This window comes from Choloepus didactylus, chromosome 4 (assembly GCF_015220235.1).
Source record: "Choloepus didactylus isolate mChoDid1 chromosome 4, mChoDid1.pri, whole genome shotgun sequence".
NCBI lineage: Eukaryota > Metazoa > Chordata > Mammalia > Pilosa > Megalonychidae > Choloepus > Choloepus didactylus.
The window spans coordinates 96,980,921-97,005,508 of NC_051310.1; the positions used below are offsets into that span (position 1 = coordinate 96,980,921).

A 24,588-nucleotide genomic window follows, 5' to 3' on the forward strand; every position below is an offset into this window, starting at 1 on the left:
TACTGACAAACTTTGTTTATATAACTCGTATATTTAGTCCATTTACTGGCATAATTTTATTGATTTCTACCATTTTACTTTGTTCCATTTTTCTATTGTTTTTCCTTTTTTCATCCTTTTAGAATTTTAGGTCCCCCCCCGCCTCATTGAACCTCTGGAAATTCTAAGTCAGCAGATGCTGCCAGGACACAGATCAGCTCCTGTGTCTGCTTACCTTTATGTGGTCCCGTTTCTATGGGGTTTTGGAGAAAAAACTACTCCTTTTCCTTGCTATAAGCTACACTGTGCTTCAGATAAGTATGTTTTTTTTGTTGTTTGGTTTTAAATCCAGCATTTTAGGTGTGCCTCTATACTGTAAGAAAGACAACTCTTTATTTTTTTCTCTATTTTCTCTTTCATTTGCTCACTCACTTGTTCATTCAACAAATATTCATTAGTCCCACACAGGTGCCAAGATTGTTTTAAACAAGTCATACTGTAGGTACTGTACTAGTTTGCAATAAGCTGCTTTTATTTGCATGCTTAATAATATATTATGGACACTTTTCCTTCTCATTAAATATTTGTCAAAATCATCTTCATGACTTTATATATCCATTTTACTCATTGTGATAATACATCTAACTCTCAATTATTAGACACTGACAGTATTACAAAAAGTGGCTGTTACAATAAGCTTTGTGATGAATATCCCCACAGGGAGATCTTTGTGCCCAGATATGATTGTTTGCAAAGAATAAAATATTACATGTAGAATTTGTGTCTTAGAGGGTAAAAATAAAAGATTGGAAAGCACGAGAATTCAATATGTTGGAATAAATTTATTAATTCAGAGGATAATTATATTATTAGGGGTGGGGAGTGACTTTCTAAGGAAAATCTAAATAAAACGAAAACTACAGAAAAAGTTGGATACCAATGACTACATAAAAATTTAAAACTTCTGTAGGTTTAAAAAAAACATAAAATTAAATGGCAACCAACAACATGGAAAAATATTCACTATATAGATCATGCGCAACTATGGCCCAAGGTCCAGATTCTGCCTGCCTCCTAGTTTTAAAAATCAAGTTTTAATAGAATACAGCTACACCTATTTGTTTACTAATTGTCTATGATTGCACTAAAACAGCAGAGGTGAGTAGTTATGTCAGAGACCATATTGCCCACAAATCCTAAAATATTTACTATTTGCAGCCCCTAATACAGATGTTAGAATTTACCCTTCTCGATAAATAATACCTCTTAAAATCAGTAAGGAAGCATACTTGATTGAACAAATGTTTACTCAGCATCTACTGTGTCCTGGGCCCTGTTCCAGAGCTGGGCATACAGAGGGAACAAGACAGTCTCTATCCTCATGGAACTGACAGTAAAAGGGGGAGATAAGCTATCAGTAAGTGCTGTGCAATCCTGTAACAAATATTCATTTGTAGCATTTGTAGGTAGGGGACGGGGGTGTGGAGAATTAATCCCACAATAAAAAGCTGGTGGTGTCATTGTGATATGTGTCTCTGTATCCTTCCAGAGTTGTAGTCATTAATCTAAAAAATAGCTATATATCCATGAATATTGACAACTGGAAAGAGATCATATTCTATCTACCACTATATAACTCACTGTACTTAAATATACTTCTACAATAAATTTAATGATTGCTCTATAAATAATTTGAGAAATCTGCTATGATTGAATAATTTGCTTTTGTCTTCAATTATTATCTCCCTCCACAATGTAAGAAAGATTTTGTGTAGAATAACCTTATACTTAACTCTTGACCCAGTGAGTTCTTTGGGAAAGCTTCCTAGAGGTTGAATTGCTAGATCAAGGACAATGCAAAAGTTTAAGTCTTTGGATATACATTGCAAAACTGAGTCTGAGACAATTTGCAATTATTTGCACTTCCTCTTGGAAAGAATTAGATTGCCTATTTCCCTTAGTACCAAGAAAATATTTGATTTATTTGATCAATGTGATTTGAACAAACATTATTTTTCATATTTTAGTTTCCATGATTTTTATTCAGGTTAAATATTTATTTGGATGTTTATTTGCATTTCATCTTTTGAGGAATTTTCTTTAAATACTTTGTCCATTCATCCACTGGGTTTTCCAAGGTTTTCTCGATTCAGAAGAGCTCTTTACATATAAAGAGCTTTTTACATATAAAGAGCTTTTTATATATAAAGGGGTTAGATTAACCCCTTGTTTATCAGATATCTTCCCCAGTTTGTCATTTGCTTTTAAATTCTATTCATGACAAAATAATTCTTTATCCGGTTAATCTAACCCATTTTTCTTTATGATTTCTGCCTTTGTTGTCATTTGTAGAAAGAACTTCCATATTTAGCCTGCATTTTCAACTACTAATTTCATAGTTTTATTTTTGAAAGTTAAATCTTAGATTTATTCGATGTCTAATTTGATATAAGCGGTAAGCTAGCATTCTATATTCTGTTTTCCCCCACGTGGTTAGTCAATTGATTCCACAGGCTTTATTAAATAGACTTTCCTTTCCCTCAGGAATTTGAAATTATAGCTTTATCTATCTGCTAAATTCTTTTATTTACTTGGAATTCTTCAGGGCTATTAATTCTATGTCTGTGCCAGTTTCATAGTGCTTAAATTATTGTAGCTTTATCTTCTATTTTAATATTGTAGAGCAATGCCCTTTATTACTTTTCCTTTTTTCTTTGAGGTAAGGTTTTATTTTTCCTTATTTTCAATTTCAAAACAATTCATTAAATTTTTAACTGCATTCAAATTATAGATTTATTTGAGATGGACTATGACCTTTATATTATCTTCTCAGGGAAAATTTCCATTTATTCTAATATTCTTCTAATATAAAAAATGTTTCTGTATTTTTTCATATAAGCCTAGCACATTTTCTGTCAATGTGACTACAAGCTTTTTTTAATGCTTCTACTGTGGATAGAATCATTTTTCTATTATACATTTCAGCTGCATGTTACTGGCTTATAGCAAATGTATTGTTTATCTACATTTCTGTGTATTTGTTTTATAATTTTCCCTTTACTGAAATTTTCCATTAATTGTAATGAATTTTATATTAATTATCTTTGGGTTTCCATGCAAATGATAATACTACATAAAAAAATGTAATTTTTCATCTATTAAAAATTTTTTCTTATTTATTTTCCTGGTCTGATCACAAGGGACTGAAATTTCAAACTAATGTTAAGTAATGATAGTAACAGGAGATTTATAACTTGTCCCTAAGTTCAATGGCAATTCCTGGTGTTTTTCACCAAGTGTGAAGTTGACTCAATTTGAGATAAACATCATTGATTCTATTAAGGCACTGGAGAAAGTTAATAAGGCAGCTGTATGCGTTAGTATTATATTCCTTCCATTTCCTATTTTATCAACAGCTTTTATCCTTAACAAATGCTGATCTTTTTATCATATGATTTTTGGAGTAAGGGAGGTAGCATCTATTAGGCTACTTAAATTACCGTACATCTGTGACCTTTTAATCTGAACCATTATATTACTATAGGGCATTGTGTTTGAATGTTCCTGCCTTCATAAAATAAAACCTACTTTATCATAGTTCCCTCTTCTTTTAATGAACTGTGAATTCTAGGTGCTAATTTTTTTATTTAGAATTTTCCTTTATTACTTTCATGGTTTCATATTTTTTTTTAACATTTAAATCTGGAATCTGGAATTTTCTTTTGTGTAAGACATGAGGTAGAGGTAGACTTTGTTTTTTTACAGAAACATTTAGTCAATTGTCCAAATACCATTTATCAATTAATCCACTGTGCAGGCCCAGAGTCAATATCCAGGGTCTTTCCAAAAGGATGTGTCTCTGACTGCAGCCAACACTTTTCCCACTGATCATCCAACAGGAGGGATGACCCTCTTCATGTGAATCCTAAAAAAGCTCTGGCAGCATCCCAGGGCATTTATAAGTCCCACCGAAGGCCATCACCCTAGTCACCTGTTGGATGAGGCTGGGGTTGGTGTGGAAGAGGGAGCCCCAGAGCATAGTTAAAAAAACCTCCATTCAGGGCAAGAAGTAGGAATGAAAGCTCTTCCTAGAGGTCCCAGATGACTCCCTCAGCCTGTGTCTGTGAACTCTGTAAGATGGAAGTGGAACTGTGATCCTCTGCTTCCTGTCAGCACCAGGCATTTTCCAAGGCACGTCCCTCCCATTGCCTATTGCACCGTCGTTCCCAGTGAGAGCTGCTCTGAACTTGAGGTTCCCAGCTGTAGCAGAGTGGTGGGTGCTGCCCTCAGTCTGGTCTTGCTTGTGTCTATCATGTCGAATTTTCCTAAAGTTTCTGGCACACAGTTGACATTTTCCCTTTCTTATACTGATTGTTTCCCTCCTATTCTCATATTTCTGTAGTCATTCCAATGGAAATGTGGAGAGAGAGTTTTTGTGAAGTGGGCTTCTTCTCTGGAAATTCGGCTGCATGCCATCTTCCCCTATGACATCTTAACCTCATTATAGTTTGTAGAAAGCCTTTTAAGGTTCTGGGTGATGGTGCAAACTTTTCCTTATCTACAGTCATTTCAATGGGAATGTGTGAGAGGGATAAAATGATGAATGCATGGCCTCCAATTGCCATATTTTAACCAGATTTAATAGATTTATTTTAAATTCTAGTTCCAGGTTGACAGAGGAGTACAGATCTCTGTTCTGGGATTATCTGTGGATCAATGGACAGAGATATAGATGGCAAGCCAAACAAAATAGAAAGGTGGCAAAGAGATGGTGTGGTTCAAAGATGCTCTCAGGAGAATTTTTACATTGACCTCCTCCCCCCCCACACACAAAAAAGATGTTTTCCTATATAATACTAATGCATACAGCTGCCTTATTAATTTCCTCCAGTGCCATGAACAGACAGCAAACTGGAATTCTTTCCTACTTTGTACTGCCTTCAATTTTTCAATTTTCTTTATTGGACCTTTACATGAAAGAAATTGTAGAGAGTTAAGAATGCGTTTTAGGATCTTTTACTCTGCCAAATTTGCTTGCAAATTTTGCTCCTGCTGGAGAATAAAATGGAACACTCTTGACATTGCCAATATTCCTGACTGTAATATCACTTAAGATATTACTTTCCAATTTAGCAATCCCTGAACGTTGTTCTCTGTAGCTTGATGCAAAACTTTGCCAATTTAGGCTCTCTGTCTCTCTCTCTCTTTCTCTCTTTTTTTTTACTTTTAACACATTTCTAGGCAATATACAAATGCCAGTGTGCAAATCATCCAGATTTATTCACTTCCTAAAATAAAGCTCCTTTTCTTTTCTGATGAGATTGCAAAACTGAAAATAAAGTTTGTGGAAAAAGCCCTCTGGCCCAGGCTTATTGTTTTAATTTGTCTGCAGTGGCTTTGTTTGTATAAAAAGTAGCTGTACTGTGTGCTGTTAGCTGCTCCGGTCACCTAGACTAAATGGGGAAACTCACAGGCTGACACTGAGACAATCTCAGGGATTGTTTTTAAATGCTAGTGTGAATCACCAACATGGCAAGGTGGCGTGCAGCATCTCTGAGCACAGTTGTCATGGTTAATATTCTTTTCCCTATCCTGACAAGAACAGGCCTGAAAGGAAATCAAAGTGATTCCTAGGGGGCTCCAGGGTTGGGAAATTGGGGAGCTAAACAGGGCTGGCTACTATTACTGGGATGTGGAAGACGGGGGACCCAGGCTGAGACAGATGGCTGTCTTCTCGGAGGGCCTCGCTCCCACTCCTGAGTATTTCAGAATCTGGGGGCCCTGGAGGCCCGAACCTGAAAAGGTAAAAGGCCAGACCTAGAGGTCAGAAGTTAGGATCTCCTCTCTGGAGTCAACTCTTTGTCCAAAGAAGTCCCTCCCCATCCTAGGAGAGCCTGATGAAGCATGAGAAAGAAGCTCTGACTGCCTCTGTACTGATCCTGCATTTCCTTTCCTTTCTTCAATCCTGTAGTCTCTAAAATTGGTTATGATTTGGCTTATTTTACTAGCAGTTAACCGTTGTTGAGAGCTACAAACAACTTTTCAACACACATTCTTGTTCAAATACACTTGTTTGCTGGTACTCTTGGAGTATAAGGTCAAAAGTTAACTGTACTTTTAAATTTTAATAAAAGAGCTCTCCAGGAAGGCTGTAGCAAATCATATCCCAGCTAGCATTGTATAAGAATTCTCCTTCTTCCACTCAGGCACTGCACTAAATGCTTTACTTTAAGGAACTCATTTGATCCTCACAAAACCCCTAGTAAGAACCATTATCTTCCCCATTGTGCAGATCAGGATGCTGGGATGTGGAGATTAGATACTTGCTCCTTTGCTTCAGGCCCCTTCACCAGAAAGGGACAATCTTAGCCTGCGCTATTTACCACCAAACTTTTAGGTTTCTTAATGCCAGAGTAACACATTTCTTTACAATTGCCTTCATTTGTTTGTGTGTTGAAAAGTTGTTGGACATTGAGGATGTTTCCAATATTTGCTGATAGGAATGACACTGCAGTAAACATTTTGGCACGTCTCCTTGAGGACATCTGCAAGATCTTAAGTATGGGAATATAGGGTCCTAGAGTATTCACATCTTCAGATTAACTGGGTTTTTTTGGACTGTTGATAGAGTTTTACCCTTATAAACAGAATCTACAGGGAATATTTTTGTAAAATTTTCTCGTGATTTTCTTGTTTTGTTTATTCCTTTTTTTCCCTTACCTCCTCTCTCCTTTCCCACTGTAGTCCCTTCAGGGTACTCAGTGGTGAGAGTCTGGTCTACCTCCTTCCACCCCTTTCTTCACGTTCATACCATAATTTGTATATATAAGATTGGAGGATTTTGTCACTATTGTTTTTTTTATTTTAAAAAAAGCATACCCCTTCTTTTTATAACTACCTCTTTTTCTCATCAAATAATTCATAGTGGAAACTCTACCAGGTCAATAAATACAGATCTGAGTTATTCTTTTTATTAGCTCATAACATTCCATGTCACAGTGCTACCACAAATTATTTAATGAGCCTCCTTTTGATGAAATGTTAGGTTACTTCAGTGTACAAACAACTTTTCAACACACATTCTTGTTCAAATACACTTGTTTGCTGGTACTCTTGGATTATAAGGTGAAAGTTTAAATGTACTGTTAAATTTTAATAAAAGAGCTCTCCAGGAAGGCGGTAGCAAGTAATATCCCAGCCAGCAATGTAAAAGAATTCTCCTTCTTCCACTCAGGCTCATTAGGTGTTAACTGTCTTTTAAAATTTTGCCACTTTAATTTCCCCAGATACTGGCAAAATTAAGAATCCATTCAGCCTTATATTCTATTAAAATTCTCTCTTTTTGGAATTTTTCATTGACTATTTCCCCTTATCAATTTGAAGGAGCTCTTTCTCATATTAAGGATATTTGCCCTTTGTCTGTTTTGGTAGATGCTGTGGTCGTCCTACTTGACATCTTTATTCTTTGCTAACAGAACTCAAGATTTTGTTAGCTATCAGGTGATAACGTGCTCAGGCCCAGGAGAGGATTCAGCAAAGGCCATAACCTGGTCATGGCAGCCTGACTCCCATTTTCTAGAGACTGGTGTGGAGGTGGCCAGTTGCCCAAATCAGCCCAGTGAGATACAAGGGAAAGTTTGGGGTGGGGGTGGGGGGTAGCCTTCTGTGAAAGATCTGCCCCTCCAAAAGACTGATAAAAAGAGATATGCAGAGAAAGGCCTACCTGAGTCCTGGTGAGGGTCATTTGGGGTTCTTTGGGGCCAGAGGAATCCTGGCACCTACACAGGCATTGAGAAAAGCTTTAGGTGTGTTTTCCTGGAGGCCCTGCAGCTCCCCTAAAAATTGAATTTATTGTAAAACAGATCTATGGCCAACGGTGGCAGAGTATACATAGAAGGATGCTTCCTGGTGTCCCGGGAAAAACTTTTTGACTTGTTGGCTGTATTACCCAGTATAGCTGTACTGTGCTTTTGAATATGTTGGTGGTGGTGTCCTGTGTTCCGGACCATCAACGGAGCCTACATTTCAAAATTGAGATATTGACTTTTCAGAAAATCTTAGTCAACATTTTTATGGTAGCCAAAGAACTGACACTGTGGTTGCAAAAAGCCCATGTGATCCAAAAGCAAATATTTGTAAAACAGTAATTGGTTTGGAAGGGGGCAAGATCTTCACCAATAGTCCATCAGATTTCTTAAATAAAAAGCCATGTGTCAGTGGGTCATGTTTGTTTAGAAGGTGATAATCTACAGAATTCTACAAATTCCAGATGCAATGGACCAATTCTGTATTAATAAGATGTATCTTCTCTAAGATTTGACCTCCGAGTGATTTTGGATTTCTATGTGACAACCTCAATGGCCACAGATTTTCTGATGATTAGCAAGCGTTTTTTCTCTTGACTTGATTGCTGCCTCCTGTTTGAGTGAATTTATTACTACTGTCATTGAAACCATGTATTTAGGAATAAAGTATCTGCTATTCACTTTTTTAAAAAAAGAGAAAGATGCATTTAGCCATTTCTGGGGATATTCTAATATTCGCAGCAGAAATTATCCTAACTGCTACATCAATTACACTTCCTACCTATATTTTTCCTTCTATTATTATCCTTTTTGTGTGAAATTTAGCAGACACATGAATATATTCAAAATTTTAATGCACTTTTATTGAGACATATTCACACATCATAATCCATCCAAAGTATAAAAATCAGTGGCTCACAGTATCATCATATAGTTGTGCATTTATTGCCACAATCAATTTTAGAATATTTTCATTACTCCAAAATAAAGAAAAAAGAACATCCAAAACATCCCATATCCCTTATCCTCCCCTATTATTTAGATATTTTTGTCTTTATTATTCATCTTCCCATACACCGGATCCAGGGAATGTCAGTCACAAGGTTTTCACAATCACAGGGTCCCAAGACAAAAGCTATATAGTTATACATTCCTCATGAAGAATCAGGTCTACTGGATTACAGTTCAACAGATTAGGGTATTTCTTTCCAGCTATTCTACCACAGTAGAAACTTAAAAAAAAGGAATATCTATGTAATAAGCAGAATAACCTCCAGAATGACCTCTTGACTCTATTTGAAACCTCTTAGCCACTGAAACTTTATTTTGTTTCATTTCTTTTCCCTCTTTTGGTTAAGAAGGCATTCCTCTCACTGCCTTTTGTTTTTATGATATCTTTTGTGGTGCAAAAAAATGTATTTTGTGTGTATTTTTGAATGGGGCTATATTTTTCTTGAAAGAAGTTAGGTTTCCTGTATTAATTAAATGGTTCCCCCAACTGCTTGGTTATAGAATGTTTGCTTTTGTTGTTTTACATTTAAATTTTAAACTATTTGGAATCAATTTTTTATACGTTATGAGGTAAGGATCCACATCTTTTTTTTTTTTTTTTCAGATGAATAGTGAATTGTGCCACTATTATTGAATATTAACATACACTTTCCTCTGTTAAATAAAACTTCACCTTTGCTGTGTGCTGTGATATTCTTCTGGACTTTCTATTCTAGTTCATTAAGTTTTTTTCTATTCCTATGCCCAAACCATACTATGTCAATACTAATGACTCATACTTTGTACCTGATATGGTAAATAATCTATTTAAATTCTTTTCTTTTTTCCTTTCTAAACATTTATGACATTTCTTCCTTAAAAACTATAATATGTGTTTCTAATTGTGTTCTGGTTTGCTAATGCTGTTGGAATGCAAAACACCAGAGATGGATTGGCTTTTATAAAAGGGGGTTTATTTGGTTACACAGTTACAGTCTTAAGGCCATAAAGTGTCCAAGGTAACACATGAGCAATCGGGTACCTTCACTGGAGGATGGCCAATGGTGTCCAGAAAACCTCTGTTAGGTGGGAAGGCACATGGCTGGCATCTGCTCCAAAGTTCTGGTTTCAAAATGTCTTTCTCCCAGGATGTTCCTCTCTAGGCTGCAGTTCCTCAAAAATGTCACCCTCAATTGCACTTGGGGTGTTTGTCCTCTCTTAGATTCTCCAGAGCAAGGGTCTGCTTTCAACGGCCATCTTCAAACTGTCTCTCATCTGCAGCTCCCTTCTCAGCTTCTGTGCATTCTTCAAAGTGTCCTTCTTGGCTGTAGCAAGCTTGCTCCTTCTGTCTGAGCTTACATAGTGCTCCAGTAAACTCATCAAGGTCCGTGGTGAATGGGCGGGGCCACACCTCCATGGAAATTATCTACTCAGAGTTATCATCTACAGTTGGGTGGGGCGCATCTCCATGGAAACACCCAAGGATTCCAAAATCTAATCAACACTAATATGTCTGCCCACACAAGATTGCATCAAAGATAACGGCGTTCTGGGGGACATAATACATTCAAACCAGCACAAATTGGAATTATATAATATTTATAAATTAATTTTATGAGAATTGATAGATTACAAATCTTCACAATCAAGAACATGGTATGTGTCCATTTGCTTTGGTCTTCTTCCCTTCAATAAATGTTTTTAATAAGAATTTTTCATTTTCATCTTATAGGCGTGATACTTTTTAGAATTATTTTAAATATCTCATAATTTTCATTATTGTGAACATGATGAATTTCTGTATTTATTTTTAGCTTGTAATATTGCAAGAATAAGTGAAAGCAAATGATTATTTAGCTGCATTAATGCTGGTAAATTTTTAACTAGTCCTTTGAGTTTTCTATGTATACAATTATATCTCCTCAAAATAGAGACAATTTTTTTCTTCCAATATTTATACAATGGTTTCATTTTCCTGCCTATTGTATTAGCTAAATCCTACAAAATATTATTGAATTATAATGATGATGAGACGCATCCTTTTCCAATTCTTAATTGATTCTAATGGAAATAGCTTGGTGTTCAGCCATTTAATATTTTGTTTTTGGTTGCATTTTGATAAACAGGTTTTAAATGCCTTTTGTGGCATCTGTTGATAAAACCATGTGGGCTTTTCCTTTTTAATGAATTGATTTAGTAAATTACATTAATAGATTTCCCAATATCATATCATCTCTTTTATTACAGGGAGAAATCCTAGTTTCTCATGTTTTATTACTCTTCAATGCAATAGATTTGCTAGCCTTTTTTGTATTTCATTTGTAAGGTTGTTATTTAACACCAGGAAATAAATTTAGGAGTTTTCTATATTTTTCTGTGACTCAGAATAATTTAAATAATATTGGAATTACTGGTTCTTTAAAAATTATATGTAACTCAACTATAAAGCTATTTGGATCTGATGCCTTTTTCAGATGAAATAGTAAATATTTAATTTTATTTCCAATCCCTTTTATTGTTATTTAATTTTTCTACCTCTTCTTGAGTTTGTTTTTTTTTAAAGCAAATCCTGCATTTCCATTATTTTCAAGCATAATGCTAAAGAGTTGTATATAATATACTCTTAAAGTTTTTCAATCTTATTTATTATCTATGTACTTTTTTTTTTTTTTAACTGGCTGTCAAATGATTTTTTTACTGAAATATTTTCCTTTGAAGTTCTTGACTAGCTGGGCATTCTGCTGCACCATGCTGATGTCATCTATGATGTCAGGAGGATGGCTGCCATCCACATCGCAGCCCACAGACTGGGCAGGACCCAGAATCTCTTTAATGGTTCCAGAGAGTTCTCTCGCCAATGATCGGTGCTGCATTGGTCGGGCCACGTTGACAATCTCATCAAAAGTGGTATTCCCACTGTGCTTAATGTTTTTCTGCTTCTTCCTGTCTCTGGGTGGTTCCTTAAGGGCTTTGATGATCAGGACAGAGGCAGAAGGAACCACTTCAATCAGGGCCTGTCTGTTCTGAATGGTCAGTTTCACCGCAATCCTTAGACCTTTCCAGCCACCAGTTGCCTTGGCAATGCCATCATGAACCTTTTTTGGAGACAGACTGAGAAGGCTGATCTAGGGCGGACGTGGCACCGACTCCCCCACCGGTGCACCTCAGGTACACGATTGATTCCGTTGTGGTCAAGGTTGGGCGGCGTGGTGGAGGCGGCTGTTGTCGGATGAACCCGGACGCTGCAGGACCGAAGAAAGTTGCACCCTCCAAGCCGAAAGAGCTCTCTATGTACTTCTTTTTTTATTTTTTTAATTTATTTTTTATTGAGATTGTTCAGATACCATACAACTATCCAAAGATCCAAAGTGTACAATCGGTTGCCCATGGTACCATCTGTGCATCCATCACCACAATTTTTTTTTCAATTTTTAGAACATTTTCATTACTCCAGAAAAGACATAAAGACACACAAAAAAAGAAAACTCAAATCCTCCCATACTCCTAACCAACCCCTTCCATTAATGAGTCATAGTTTCATATAGTACATTTGTTACTGTTGATGAAAGAATGTTAAAATACTACTAACTGTAGTATATAGTTTGCAATAGGTATGTATTTTTTTCCTCTATGCCTCTCTATTGTTAACTTCTAGTTATAGTGTCAGACATTTGTTCTAGTTCATGAGAGATTTCTAATATTTATACAATGTTAGTTAATCACTAACATTGTCCACCACAAGATTCACTGTTTTATACATTCCCATCTTTTAACCTCCAACTTTCCTTCCAGTGACATGTGTGACTCAGAGCTTACCCTTTCCACCACCTTCACACAACTTTTAGTACTGTCAGTTATTCTCATTACATGCTACTATCACCCATGTCCATTTCCAAATATTTAAGTTCACCCTAGTTGAACATTCTGCTCATAATAAGCAACCGCTTCTCATTCTTTAGCCTCATTCTAAATAGACATGAAATATTTCATGTCTATGAGTTTACATATTATAATTAGTTCATATCAGTGAGACCCTGCAATATTTGCTTTTATGTGTCTGTTATTTCACTCAGTATAGTGCCCTCAAGGTTTCTTCATCCACCCATTTCTTTTAAGATGGTTTTGTTCAAACACTATACATTCCATCCTAAGTAAACAATTGGTTCCCCGTATAGTCACATATTTATGTATTGAGCACCATCGCCACTCTCTATATAAGGACATTTCTTCCACAAAGACAGAGGAAGAGTCAAAGAAGGCAGAGAGGCAAAAGAAAAAGCCAAGAGAAAGAGAGAAAAACAAACAAACAAACAAGCAAAAAAACTTGATAGCTAGAAGGTGACAAAAGGAAAGATAGCATTAACCTAAAGTAGAACAGAAAGTCAGACAACATCACCAATGCCTGGAGTCCCATACCCTTCCCCTATCCACCCCCCCCCCCAAATACATTTAGCTTTGGTATATTGCTTTTGTTACATTAAAGGAAGCATAATACAATGTTTCTGTTAATTCTAGCCTCTAGTTTGCATTGATTGTATTTTCCCCCCAATCCCACCCTATTTTTAACACCTTGCAATGTTGACATTCATTTGTTCTACCTCATGTAAAAACATATTTGTAACTTTTATTACAGTTGTTGAGCGCCCTAGGTATCCCTGAGTTATACAGTCCCAGTCTTTACCATTCATCTTTTGTTCTGGTGTCCCACATGATCCCAGCCTTCCTCTTTCAACCATATTCACAGTCACCTTTGTTCAGTGTATTCACATTGCTGTGCTACTATCTCTCAAAATTGTTTTCCAAACCTCTCACTCCTGTCTTTTCCTTTCTGTCTGCAGTGCTTCCTTTAGTGTTTCCTGTAGAACAGGTTTCTTGTTCACAAACTCAGTCATTGTCTGTTTGAGAATATTTTAAGCTTTCCCTCATATCTGAAGGATAGTTTTGCCGGATATAGGATTCTTGGTTGGTGGTTTTTCTCTTTCAGAATCTTAAATATATCACCCCACTTCCTTCTTACCTTCATGGTTTCTATTGAGAAATCCACACATAGTCTTATCAAGCTTCCTTTGCATGTGATAGATTATTTCTCTCTTGCTGCTTTCAGGATTCTCTCCTTATCTCTGATTTTTGATCTGATTATTAAGTGTCTTGGCATAGGCCTATTCAGATCTATTCTGTTTGGGGTATGCTGAGCTTCTTGGATCCATAATTTTATGTCTTTCATAAGAGACGGGAAATTTTCATTGATTATTTCCTCTATTATTGCTTCTGCCCCTTTTCCCTTCTCTTATCCTTCTGGGACACCAATGACACGTAAATTCTTGCTTTTCGTTCTGTCTTTAAGTTTCCGGAGACGATGCTCGTATTTTTCCATTCTTTTCTCTATCTGTTCTTTTGCGTGTAGGCTTTCAGGTGCCTTGTTCTCCAGTTCCTGAGTGTTTTCTTCTGCCTCTTGAGATACGCTGTTGTATGTTTCCATGTGTCTTTCATCTCTTGTGTTGCGCCTTTCATTTCCATAGATTCCGCCAGTTGGTTTTTTGAACTTTCAATTTCTACTTTATGTACGTCCTGTGTTTTCATTATACGGTTCATCTCTTTTGCCGTATCTTCCCTAAACTTTTTGAATTCCTGCATCACAGTTGAAGTGCAAGTTTGTTCCCCTGACCGGGCCATAACCTCATTTTTCTTGGGTAGGTGGTGTTTTCTGTTGTCTAGGCATGGTCTCCTTGGTTACCCCAATCAGGCCTCCCCAGACCAGAATGGGCTAAGGTCCCAGAAGGAAGAAATATTCAGTATCCGGTTTCCCTGAGGGTGTGTGTTAGAAAATTGGCACACCCTCTGATGCCTCCGGCCACTGTGCTTTTCTGCCCAGCAGGTGGCGCCTGTTAGCCTATAATTCTTGACTGGTGTAAGTTCTGAATGAAAGGCAGGTAGGAGGGCCCCACCTCTTTCCTCTTAAAGAAGATAGACACCCTAGGGGGAGGTCATTAGCATTTCAATGATCTCTCTCTGCCTGTGCTATACCCTTGTCTGTGTCACAGAACTGGGGACTGAAAATGGCTGAGGCTTTCTCCACTGAGTTGAAAAAGGAACAGAGCTAGTCTGAGGCGACCCTCCGGCTCTCCAAGGTTGGTGATCACCCAAAGCCTCTGTCTACCTGTTGGGGATTTGTACCTCGTAGTGAGCAGTTCACACTCGCTAATTAAAACCTCAGTTGGAGCTCAGCTGAGCTATATTCGTTTGCTGGGAGAGAGCTTCTCTCTGGCACCACAAGGCTTTGTAGCTCAGGCTGTTGGGGAGGGGTCTCCCGGTTTGGATCCACAGTTCTTACTTACAGATTTTATGCTGTGTTGTCGGGCATTCCTCCTAATTCTGGTTAGTGTATGATGAGTGGACGGTCACGTTTGTCCCCCTGCAATTTTTCCGGATTATTTACTAGTTGTTTCTGGTTTTTTGTAGTTGTTCCAGGGGGACTACTTAGCTTCCACTCCTCTCTATGCCACCATCTTGGATCCTCCCTCTCTATGTACTTTTGATGAGTAACCCATTCCTGTGGCTTCAGTTACCACTACGTTGTTGATTCTCAAATATAAATCTACTTACGGACCTCTAACCTACTGACTCTTGGACATTTTCGGTATCTATTTACAAACAAAAATCACATTTGAAAAATGGCATTGTACAGAAAAAAAAACTTTTTAAAACCCATGGAACTGCACTACACAAACAATGAACCCTAAGTTAAACCATGAACTATAGTTAATAGTACAATTATAAATATGTGCTTTCATCAATTATAACAAATATTTTACACAAATGCAAGGTGTTAATAATAGAGTGGTATATGGGAGTCTTGTATTTTTTATGCATGATTGTTCTGTAAACCCACAACTTCTCTAATAATGAAAAAAATGGGGTTGTAAGGCTGAAATGGGTGATCATAATTCATCTAAAATCAATTAAGATTGAATAGAATAAGAAAGAAGAAAAGAATATATCATCGTTTGTAACATGGTAAGGGTAAGTATGGCATGGTCAGTATATGTGTGTGTTTCTTACTTGTGTAGGCTTTGGGTCAAATAAAATGTTTTTAAAAAATGTTTGTCAAAGACATTTGTGGTAACTCCACCCATCTTTCCAGTGATTTGTTTGGGAATGAGTAAGTAAGTGACCCAATTCTGGCAGATAATTTTCTGGGAAAGCCCTTCATTCTCGAGAGGGATGAGAGGCTCATCTCTCTGCCTCTGCTGGGCTGAAAAAAGAAGGTGCCTCATGCACTGCAGGCAGCTGCGGTGGGGCAAGCAGGGAAGTGAAGCCCTGGACATAGAGGAGGGTGCTGTGAGCAGCAGAGATAAATGGAGCTCTGTTCATATCATTCCTAAAGCCCAACCCATCTGATAGGCAAGCCAATACAATTTCTTATTTTTAAGCCTCTTTTAAGTCACTTTCAACCAGGTATCTGGCCCTTTTTAAGAAATATCCAATCTGAAATTCTAAGTCACTGCGTGATTCAATGAGATAATGCATGTGAAAGTGTTTTCATAACTGCAGCCCCATATGCATCTACTTCAGACAGTACCATAAGCACAGAAAAGGGAGTTGGAAAGTGTAAAGAAACAAAAACCAGACGCTCAACTAGTTTATGCGAAATAAAGCTACCTCTTTGATTTTTTATCAAGATATTTAATAGAGGTGTAAACTTTTTAGGTATCATGTAATCCTCACTAAATAAGAAGAGAGCATGTAGCACTGACCAGGGGATCTGGTGTCCCTTTAAGAGATGTTTGGAAAATCACTTGGCAGGAGACCGTCTCCTGCTGAAGGACTCCCGTGCTGTGCCTTTTCTGGGGAGAATACAATATCCAGCAAACCTTAGAAACATTGTCACGTTTAATTCCAAAGATAAATTCAAGCTTCAAATAGTTGTAAAAAGTTAATTTCTGGGAGATTAAAATCTCTCAAATGCATTTTCTCTCATTGGTGAGTAAGAAAATCAGAATGTGCTATGTGCCCACTTCTTAACCTGAGTCTTCACCATCTGTATATCGTTGAATATATTCAACAAGAAGAAATTTGAGCAAAGTTAAACAGTGGTTGCCTCAAATAGAATTTGTCCATCAGAGTCCGTCTGAGGGCTCTATATCATCACTGTCAGGAATCTTCTTAGATTTTTCTGGAGCCAGTAAAGCTCCCATCCTGTTAATCTGAACATTAAACTTTATTAGCAAGGAAGACTTACCATATAAAGACCTTTCATGAGAAAGCAGCAAAACCACCAACCTTGCTTAGCTCTGGCTCCTGGAGGCTAACAAAAAGGGACCTTGATTATGTTTCTACCACATGTATTTCTTAGAAACTTAGGCAAGGGTGTATCAGATTCATAATGACTATTACAGAGAGTGAATGCACATTTTCATCTGCATACATAATTTATGCTAATGACATCCATTTTCCATGCCTGCTTAAAAAAAAACAAGCAGGTTAAATAGCATCAGTGGAATGGATATAATCAGGACATCACACGTGTGGCATTTTCCTCTTCTGCAATTTCATGTTTGTAATCTAAAACACAGAACTATTTAATGATGGCTGTAAATGCATTCTACATTGCAAAGATAATTGCTGTTACATTTTGTCTATTATTTGCCAACATAACCTGCTTTATAATGTGGATTTCTTACCAAATGACTTCCAAATGAGTATTTGAAGTCACCAGGTACAATTAACCATGAGCTCGCACTTCAGGGCAGACAGGAAATAGTAGAACATTTCCTGTACTGACAGTTCTTAGACTCTTTTTCCCAATCCATTGTTGACAAATACTTTTGGAAAATATAATAATGAACTATTAGCAAATGAAATTTTAAAAATACAAAATATAAGCCCCATATTTAAAATTTTAGATTAAATAGACATAAAATTACTCTGTCAGATTGATATAAAAGTTTCTAAACACTTACTCTCAGTTCCTATATTGAGGTCATCACAAACCATTGACAAATAGCTACTGGGGGGACCCCACTTTGAGTAGCACTGCCCCAAGTAATGATTGATAAAGGACCATGTTGTGCAACTTTCAAGTTTCCACTTTGATAGAAGATGTGGAGGAAGCGAATAAAAGTTCACCCTGTCTTTGTCCAAACTGTACAGTTTTGTGGGAGCTGCTGTGTCTAGCTCTTGCGGTCTTAACATCCCTAGTGTTTCTGAGGTCCAGCAGAGACCAAAAAGCCCATGGATCCAGGATTTGCAGCCAAACCCCCTTTGGTTAGCCATTTGAAGATGGGAACCAGAGTCTAGAAAAAAGGATACATGAGGATTAGTGCACTGAGGGTGCCAGAAGAACATCTCTAGATCTGTCCTTTGCCAATCCGGGGCTACAGTCACACCAGCAGCCTTTCCTCTGGACTACTGCACAATCCATCTGCAAGTCCATTCTTCCCCCATGAGACATCCCTTGATCAAATCCCTTCTGTGGCTTCCCATCACCCTCGGAATGATATCACAATGGCTAATCATGGCATAAATGACCTCGCCCTTGTCTGTTCCTTTGGCATTTTCTCTGACACTCTCACAACACTCCCAGAAAACAAGTCCAGGTTATAAAAAACTCAGAAGCCAACTTGAAGTATCTCTTACCAGGCAAGGCTGGGAAAATTTGAGCAACAGCAGTAATAATAACTATAAAGGATTGAAACACACCAAAGGTATTTAAATCAATGAGAGCATAATAATGCTTTAAAAGTGTATTGGACAAGGGGCAAGATGGCGGCATAGAGAGGAGTGGAAGCTGAGTAGTCCCCCTGAAACAACTACAAAAAACCAGAAACAACTAGTAAATAATCCAGAATAACTGCGGGGGGACAAACGAGACCATCCACTCATCATACACCAACCTGAATTGGGAGGAATGCCCGAGAACACAGCATAAAATCTGTAAGTAAAACCTGCGGATCCAAGTCGTGAGACCCCCTCCCCCATAGCCCAAGCTGCAAAGCCTTGTGGTGCCACAGAGAAGCTCTCTCCCGGCAAGCGAATATAGCTCAGCTGAGCTCCAACTGGGGTTTTAAGTAGCGAGTGTGAACTGCTCACTGCAGGTACGCAGCCCCAAAAAACAGACAGAGGCTTTGGGTGACGACTGACCTGGGAGAGCCGGAGGGTCGCCTTGGACTGGGTCTGAAGGGGACTATCTGTTTCTTTTTTGGCTCAGTGGAGAAAGCCCCAGTCATTGTCAGTTTCCAGGGCTGTGAAGCAGAGAAGGGTGGAGACAGCACGAGCAGAGAGCAAGACCATTGAAATGCTAATGACCTCCACCTGGGGGCTCTGTCTTCTCTAGGAGGAAAGGGGTGGGACCCTTTCCATTCAGAACCAGACCCCAGAGCCTGGGGGAACACGGCCACACCTCCTCATACCAGTCAAGAATTATAGGCTAACAGGCATCACCTGCTGGGCAGAAAAGCACAGTGACCCGAGGCATCAAAGGGTGGAGCAATTTTCTAAGACACATCCTCAGGGAAACCAGATACTGAGTATTTCTTCCCTCTGGGACCTGAGCCTGTTCTGTTCTGGGAAAACCTGATTTGGATAACCAAGGAAACCATGCCTAGACAACAGAAAAATTACAACCTACACTAAGAAAAACAAAGTTATGGCCCAGTCAAAGGAACAAACATACACTTCAACTGAGATACAGGAATTTAAACAACTAATGCTAAATCAATTCAAAAAGTTTAGAGAAGATATTGCAAAAGAGATAGAGGCTGTAAAGGAAGCACTGGACATGTATACGGCAGAAATCAAAAGTTCAAAAAAACAACTAGTAGAATCTATGGAAATGAAAGGCACAACACAAGAGATGAAAGACACAATGGAAACATACAACAGCAGATCTCAAGAGGCAGAAGAAAACACTCAGGAACTGGAGAACAAAACACCTGAAAGCCTACACGCAAAGGAGCAGATGGAGAAAAGAATGAAAAAATATGAGCAACATCTCCGGGAACTCAAGGATGAAACAAAGTACAATAATGTACGTATCATTGGTGTCCCAGAAGGAGAAGAGAAGGGAAAGGGGGAAGAAGCAATAATAGAGGAAATAATTAATGAAAATTTCCCATCTCTTAGGAAAGACATAAAATTACAGACCCAAGAAGCGCAGTGTACTCCAAACAGAAGAGATATGAAGAGGCCTACGCCAAGACACTTAATAATCAGATTATCAAATGTCAAAGACAAAGAGAGAATCCTGAAAGCAGCAAGAGAAAAGCAATCCATTACATACAAAGGAAGCTTAATAAGACTATGTGCGGATCTCTCAGCAGAAACCATGGAGGCAAGAAGGAAGTGGTGTGATATATTTAAGATACTGAAAGAGAAAAACCACCAACCAAGAATCCTGTATCCAGCAAAGCTGTCCTTCAAATATGAGGGAGAGCTCAAAATGTTTTCTGACAAACAGACAATGAGAGACTTTGTGAACAAGACACCTGTCCTACAGGAAATACTAAAGGGAGCACTACACGGTGATAGAAAACAGGAGTGTGTGGTTTGGAACAATTTTGGGAGATGGTAGCACACCAATGTAAGTACACTGAACAAAGGTAACTATGAATACGGTTGAGAGAGGAAGGTGGGGAGCATGTGAGATACCACAAGAAAGGAGGAAAGATAACGACTGGGACTGTGTAACTTGGTGAAATCTAGAGTATCCAACAATTGTGATAAAATGTACAAATATGTTCTTTTATGAGGGAGAACAAGCAAATGTCAACCTTGCAAGGTGTTAAAAATGGGGAGGCATTGGGGGAGGGATGCAATCAGCATAAACTAGAGACTGTAACTAATAGAATCATTGTATTATGCTTCTTTTAATGTAACAAAGGTGATATACCAAGGTGAATGCAGATAAGAGGGGGGGATAGGGGAGGCATGTTAGACACTTGACATTGGTGGTATTGTCTGATTCTTTATTCTACTTTGATTTAAGGTTATTTTTCCTTTTGCTGCTTCCTAGCTGTCTTTTTTTTTCCTCTTTCTTTTGCCTCTCTACCTTCTTTGACTCTCCCTCCTGCCTTGTGGAAGAAATGTAGATGCTCTTATATAGATAGTGGTGAAGGTGGTGAACACATAAATGTATGACCATGCAGAAAACCATCGATTATTTACTTGGGATGGAATGTATGGTGAGTGAACAAAACCATATTAAAAAAAAAAAATGGGTTGATGACAAAACCTCGAGGGCAATATACTGAGTGAAATAAGCCAGACACATTAGGACAATTATTGCAGGGTCTCACTGATAGGAACTAATTATAATATGTAAACTCATAGACATGAAATATAAGGTACCAAGATATAGGATGAGGCTTAAGAATGGGGAGTGGTTGCTTAGTATGAGCAGAATGTTCAATTAGGATGAACTTAAATGTTTGGAAATGAACAGGGGTGTTGGTAGCAAGATGTGAGAATAACTAACAGCACCAAATGGCGTGTGAATGAGGTGGAAAGGGGAAGCTCAGAGTCATATATGTCACCAGAAGGAAAGTTGGAGGTCAAAAGATGGGAATGTATAAAACTGAATCCAATGGTGGGCAATGTCCATGATCAACTGTACAAATACTAGAAATCACTTCCATGAACCAGAACAAAAGTATGACAATACAATTAGAAGTTAATAATAGAGGGGCATATAGGGAAGAACTATATACCTATTACAAACTATATACTACAGTTAGCAGTATTTCAACATTTTTTCAAAAACAGTAACAAATGTACTATATCAATACTACGAGCCAACAATTGAGGGGGGTTGGTTAGGGATAGGGGAGGATTAGAGTTTCCTTTTCTTTTTTTTCTTTTTTCATCTTTCACTTTATTTCTTGTCTGGAGTAATGAAAAGTTTCTAAAAATTGAACAAAAATTAAGTGTGATGGATGCACAGCTGTATGAGGGTACCCAGGGGCAAGTGATTGTACACTTTGGATCTTTGGATAATTGTATGGTATCTGAACAATCTCAATAAAAATGAAAAAAAAAAAAGTGTATTGGAATCTCCATGTCATGCTATGTGAAAGAAGCCAGACACAATCATCACTTATTACATGATTCTATTTATGTGTATTATGTACAATAGATAAATCCGTGGAGACAGGATGCAGATTGGTGGTTCCCCAGAACTGGGTTTAGGGGACAGGGAGAGAAACTGCTTAATGGGTAAGAGGTTCCCCTTGTAAGTGATGGAAATGTTTTGGAACTAGATAGAGGTGATGGTTGCACAGCATTGAGAATGTACTAAATAATACTGAGCTGTTCACTTTAAAATGATTAATTTTATGTGCGTTTCATCTCAATAAATTAGCTTTTAATAAAGAAAGACTGCTTGGACATTAATACAATTGTCTACCCTTTCAATTAAAAAAAGTACTAGTGACCTTTGGAGGACATTAGAGAACTTACTCATTATTCTGAAACTGGGTAAATAAAAGAAAGACTTAGCATTTATCCTGCCTTTGCTATACAGACTGTACCTAAGAGCAACCAAATAGTTGATGAGGGAATGTTTTTCTTTATAGAATTATTTCAGCCAATAAATGTAGAGAGAATAGCACCTGTTTGTAACCCCTAAGGGAATAATGGGACTAGACAATGATCCCGAAGGGAAGTATTCTTACCAAAAAAATTAGAACTGAATCAAATCCTTTAGTTCTAACTACAAGTTTCAGAAAATACAGAGAGCACTGAAACATACTATGCATAAAAGGGGGATGAAAGCAGCAAAATCCAGAAAACAGCACATTCTACAGGATGAACAACCCAATTTCTCCAGGAAATAAATTACTAGCGAAAAATGAGAGGAGGGTGGAAATTACTATAGAGTAAGATACACTGAAATGATGTATCAATCAAATGCCATTTGCAGAACTTGTTTGGATCCTGATTTGAATAAACTAAAAAAGATATATATTAGTGAGAAAATTGAAAATATTGAACCTTGGATATTGATGATATTAAGTAACTCTTGATAATTATATTAGTAAGATAGCAGCAGTGTGGCTAGTTTTTTAAGACTCCTTACCTTTAAAGTTGCATATTGAAATGTTAAAAACAAAAACATACGATGCCTCTGTCTGCTTCAAAATAAACCACTGGTGGGTGGGGGACTTTATAGAACATAGATGAAACTAAATTGACCAAGAGGGAATAAATGTTGAAACTAGGTGGTGGGCCCTTTGGGGATCATTTATTCTACTCTCTGTACTATTGTTTGTTTAAATTTTCATAATAAAAATATTCTTTTAAAATTAAACCTCCTGTAATTTCAGGATCCAAATACAGCCACCACTTATAACTTTTTAGCCAGTCTTTTTCTATGACTATGAATATATATAAGTATATACATATGTACATATATTCATATATAATTTTTATTTAAAAAGAAACCATCCCACACATACCCTTCTTATTCTGCTATTTTCACTTAGTGCATTCTATTTCATGTCGTTAAGTATTCTTCTGCAATATTAATTTAATGGCTTCAAACGGCCCTATTAGATACCCATATAGCAATTTTTTACTATATTTAATATTACCCTACTGTTGCTCACTTGTATTATTTTTATTAGGTTACTATTGTGAATAAAACTGCACTGAATTCCTTGCATACTGATCTGTTTTAAAGATTATCATTTGCTTAGGATACATTTTAGATTTACTGAAATAAAAATTACAAAAATTTTAAGACTCTTGACACCATTGTCATTTTGCTTTGGTGCCCATTTATAATCCTCCCTGCAGTGTGTGACAGTGTTCATTTTGCCACTTCTTTAGCAATAGGTACTAAAAACAAAAAACAGAATTGCTCAGCCCTATGTGACATATTGTGGTGGTTCCAACCTTTTTCTATGAACAGGCTGGGGCATTTAAATCAATTATACATGGAGTTGTTTAAGTAATTGTTGTTAAAATTAATTTGAAAACTCTTGAAAAGAATGTACATAATTCTTGAAAGTCACAAATCATAACATAATAATGAGTACTTGCAATATGCCAGGTAAGGTATTTAGAGGATAAAACATGCATTATCTCATTTAATCTTGACAATAACTTCATGAGATAAGTACTATACTTTTTAATGTTTTGCAGATGGATGAAATGAGACAAAAAGTGGTTAAGTAACTTGCTTAACTATTCACAGGGCAAATAGTTAGTAGCAGTGTTTAAATTTGAACCTGGGCAATCTAACATCAGATAAACTCTTAAATTATAACTAAAAACAATAAAACTGAAGGGTAGAAAATTGAACTACATTTCTTATTTCACCCAGTAATTAGCCAATAGATGGTTTTATTCTTATCAATGACAACTAGAAAAATAAAACTTAAAGTTTTGTTTTATTCTCCAAATGGCTGCTTTTAGTAACAAGTTAGAGAATAAAAATCAGATATAGTTTTCAAAATTAAAGAGTTGAAAAGAAAGAAAGTATAATCCACATAGCAAGGAGCAAAAACAAAAGATGCAGTAATGAAGCACCGAAACCAGCAAATATTAAAAATAACCAAGCTTATCAATTTCGATCATTGATGTGTAGATTTCAAAATTCTTTGTTAAATGACAAAGAATCTCAAATTGGACAAGGAAACAAATTTGAACTATGTAGTTTTAAAACAGGCATTCTTAAAGCAAAATCATGGATTATTTAAAAAGGAAAACAATAGGCGATATAACTAGTAAACACCCCCCGCACGCATGTGCGCACACACACACACACAAGTAGAGTGGCAATCAAGAGCCAAAGACACAAAAATAACAAAGAGAAGGC

At 37.1% G+C, this 24,588-nt stretch overlaps 2 pseudogenes; one reads left to right on the forward strand and one right to left on the reverse strand.

Annotated features, from left to right (window-relative positions):
* Window positions 1-7,877: 7,877 nt before the first annotated feature.
* On the forward strand, window positions 7,878-8,362 carry LOC119533282 (annotated as a pseudogene).
* A 3,106-nt stretch (window positions 8,363-11,468) lies between these two features.
* LOC119532744 lies at window positions 11,469-15,406 on the reverse strand (annotated as a pseudogene).
* Between the last annotated feature and the right edge of the window lie 9,182 nt (window positions 15,407-24,588).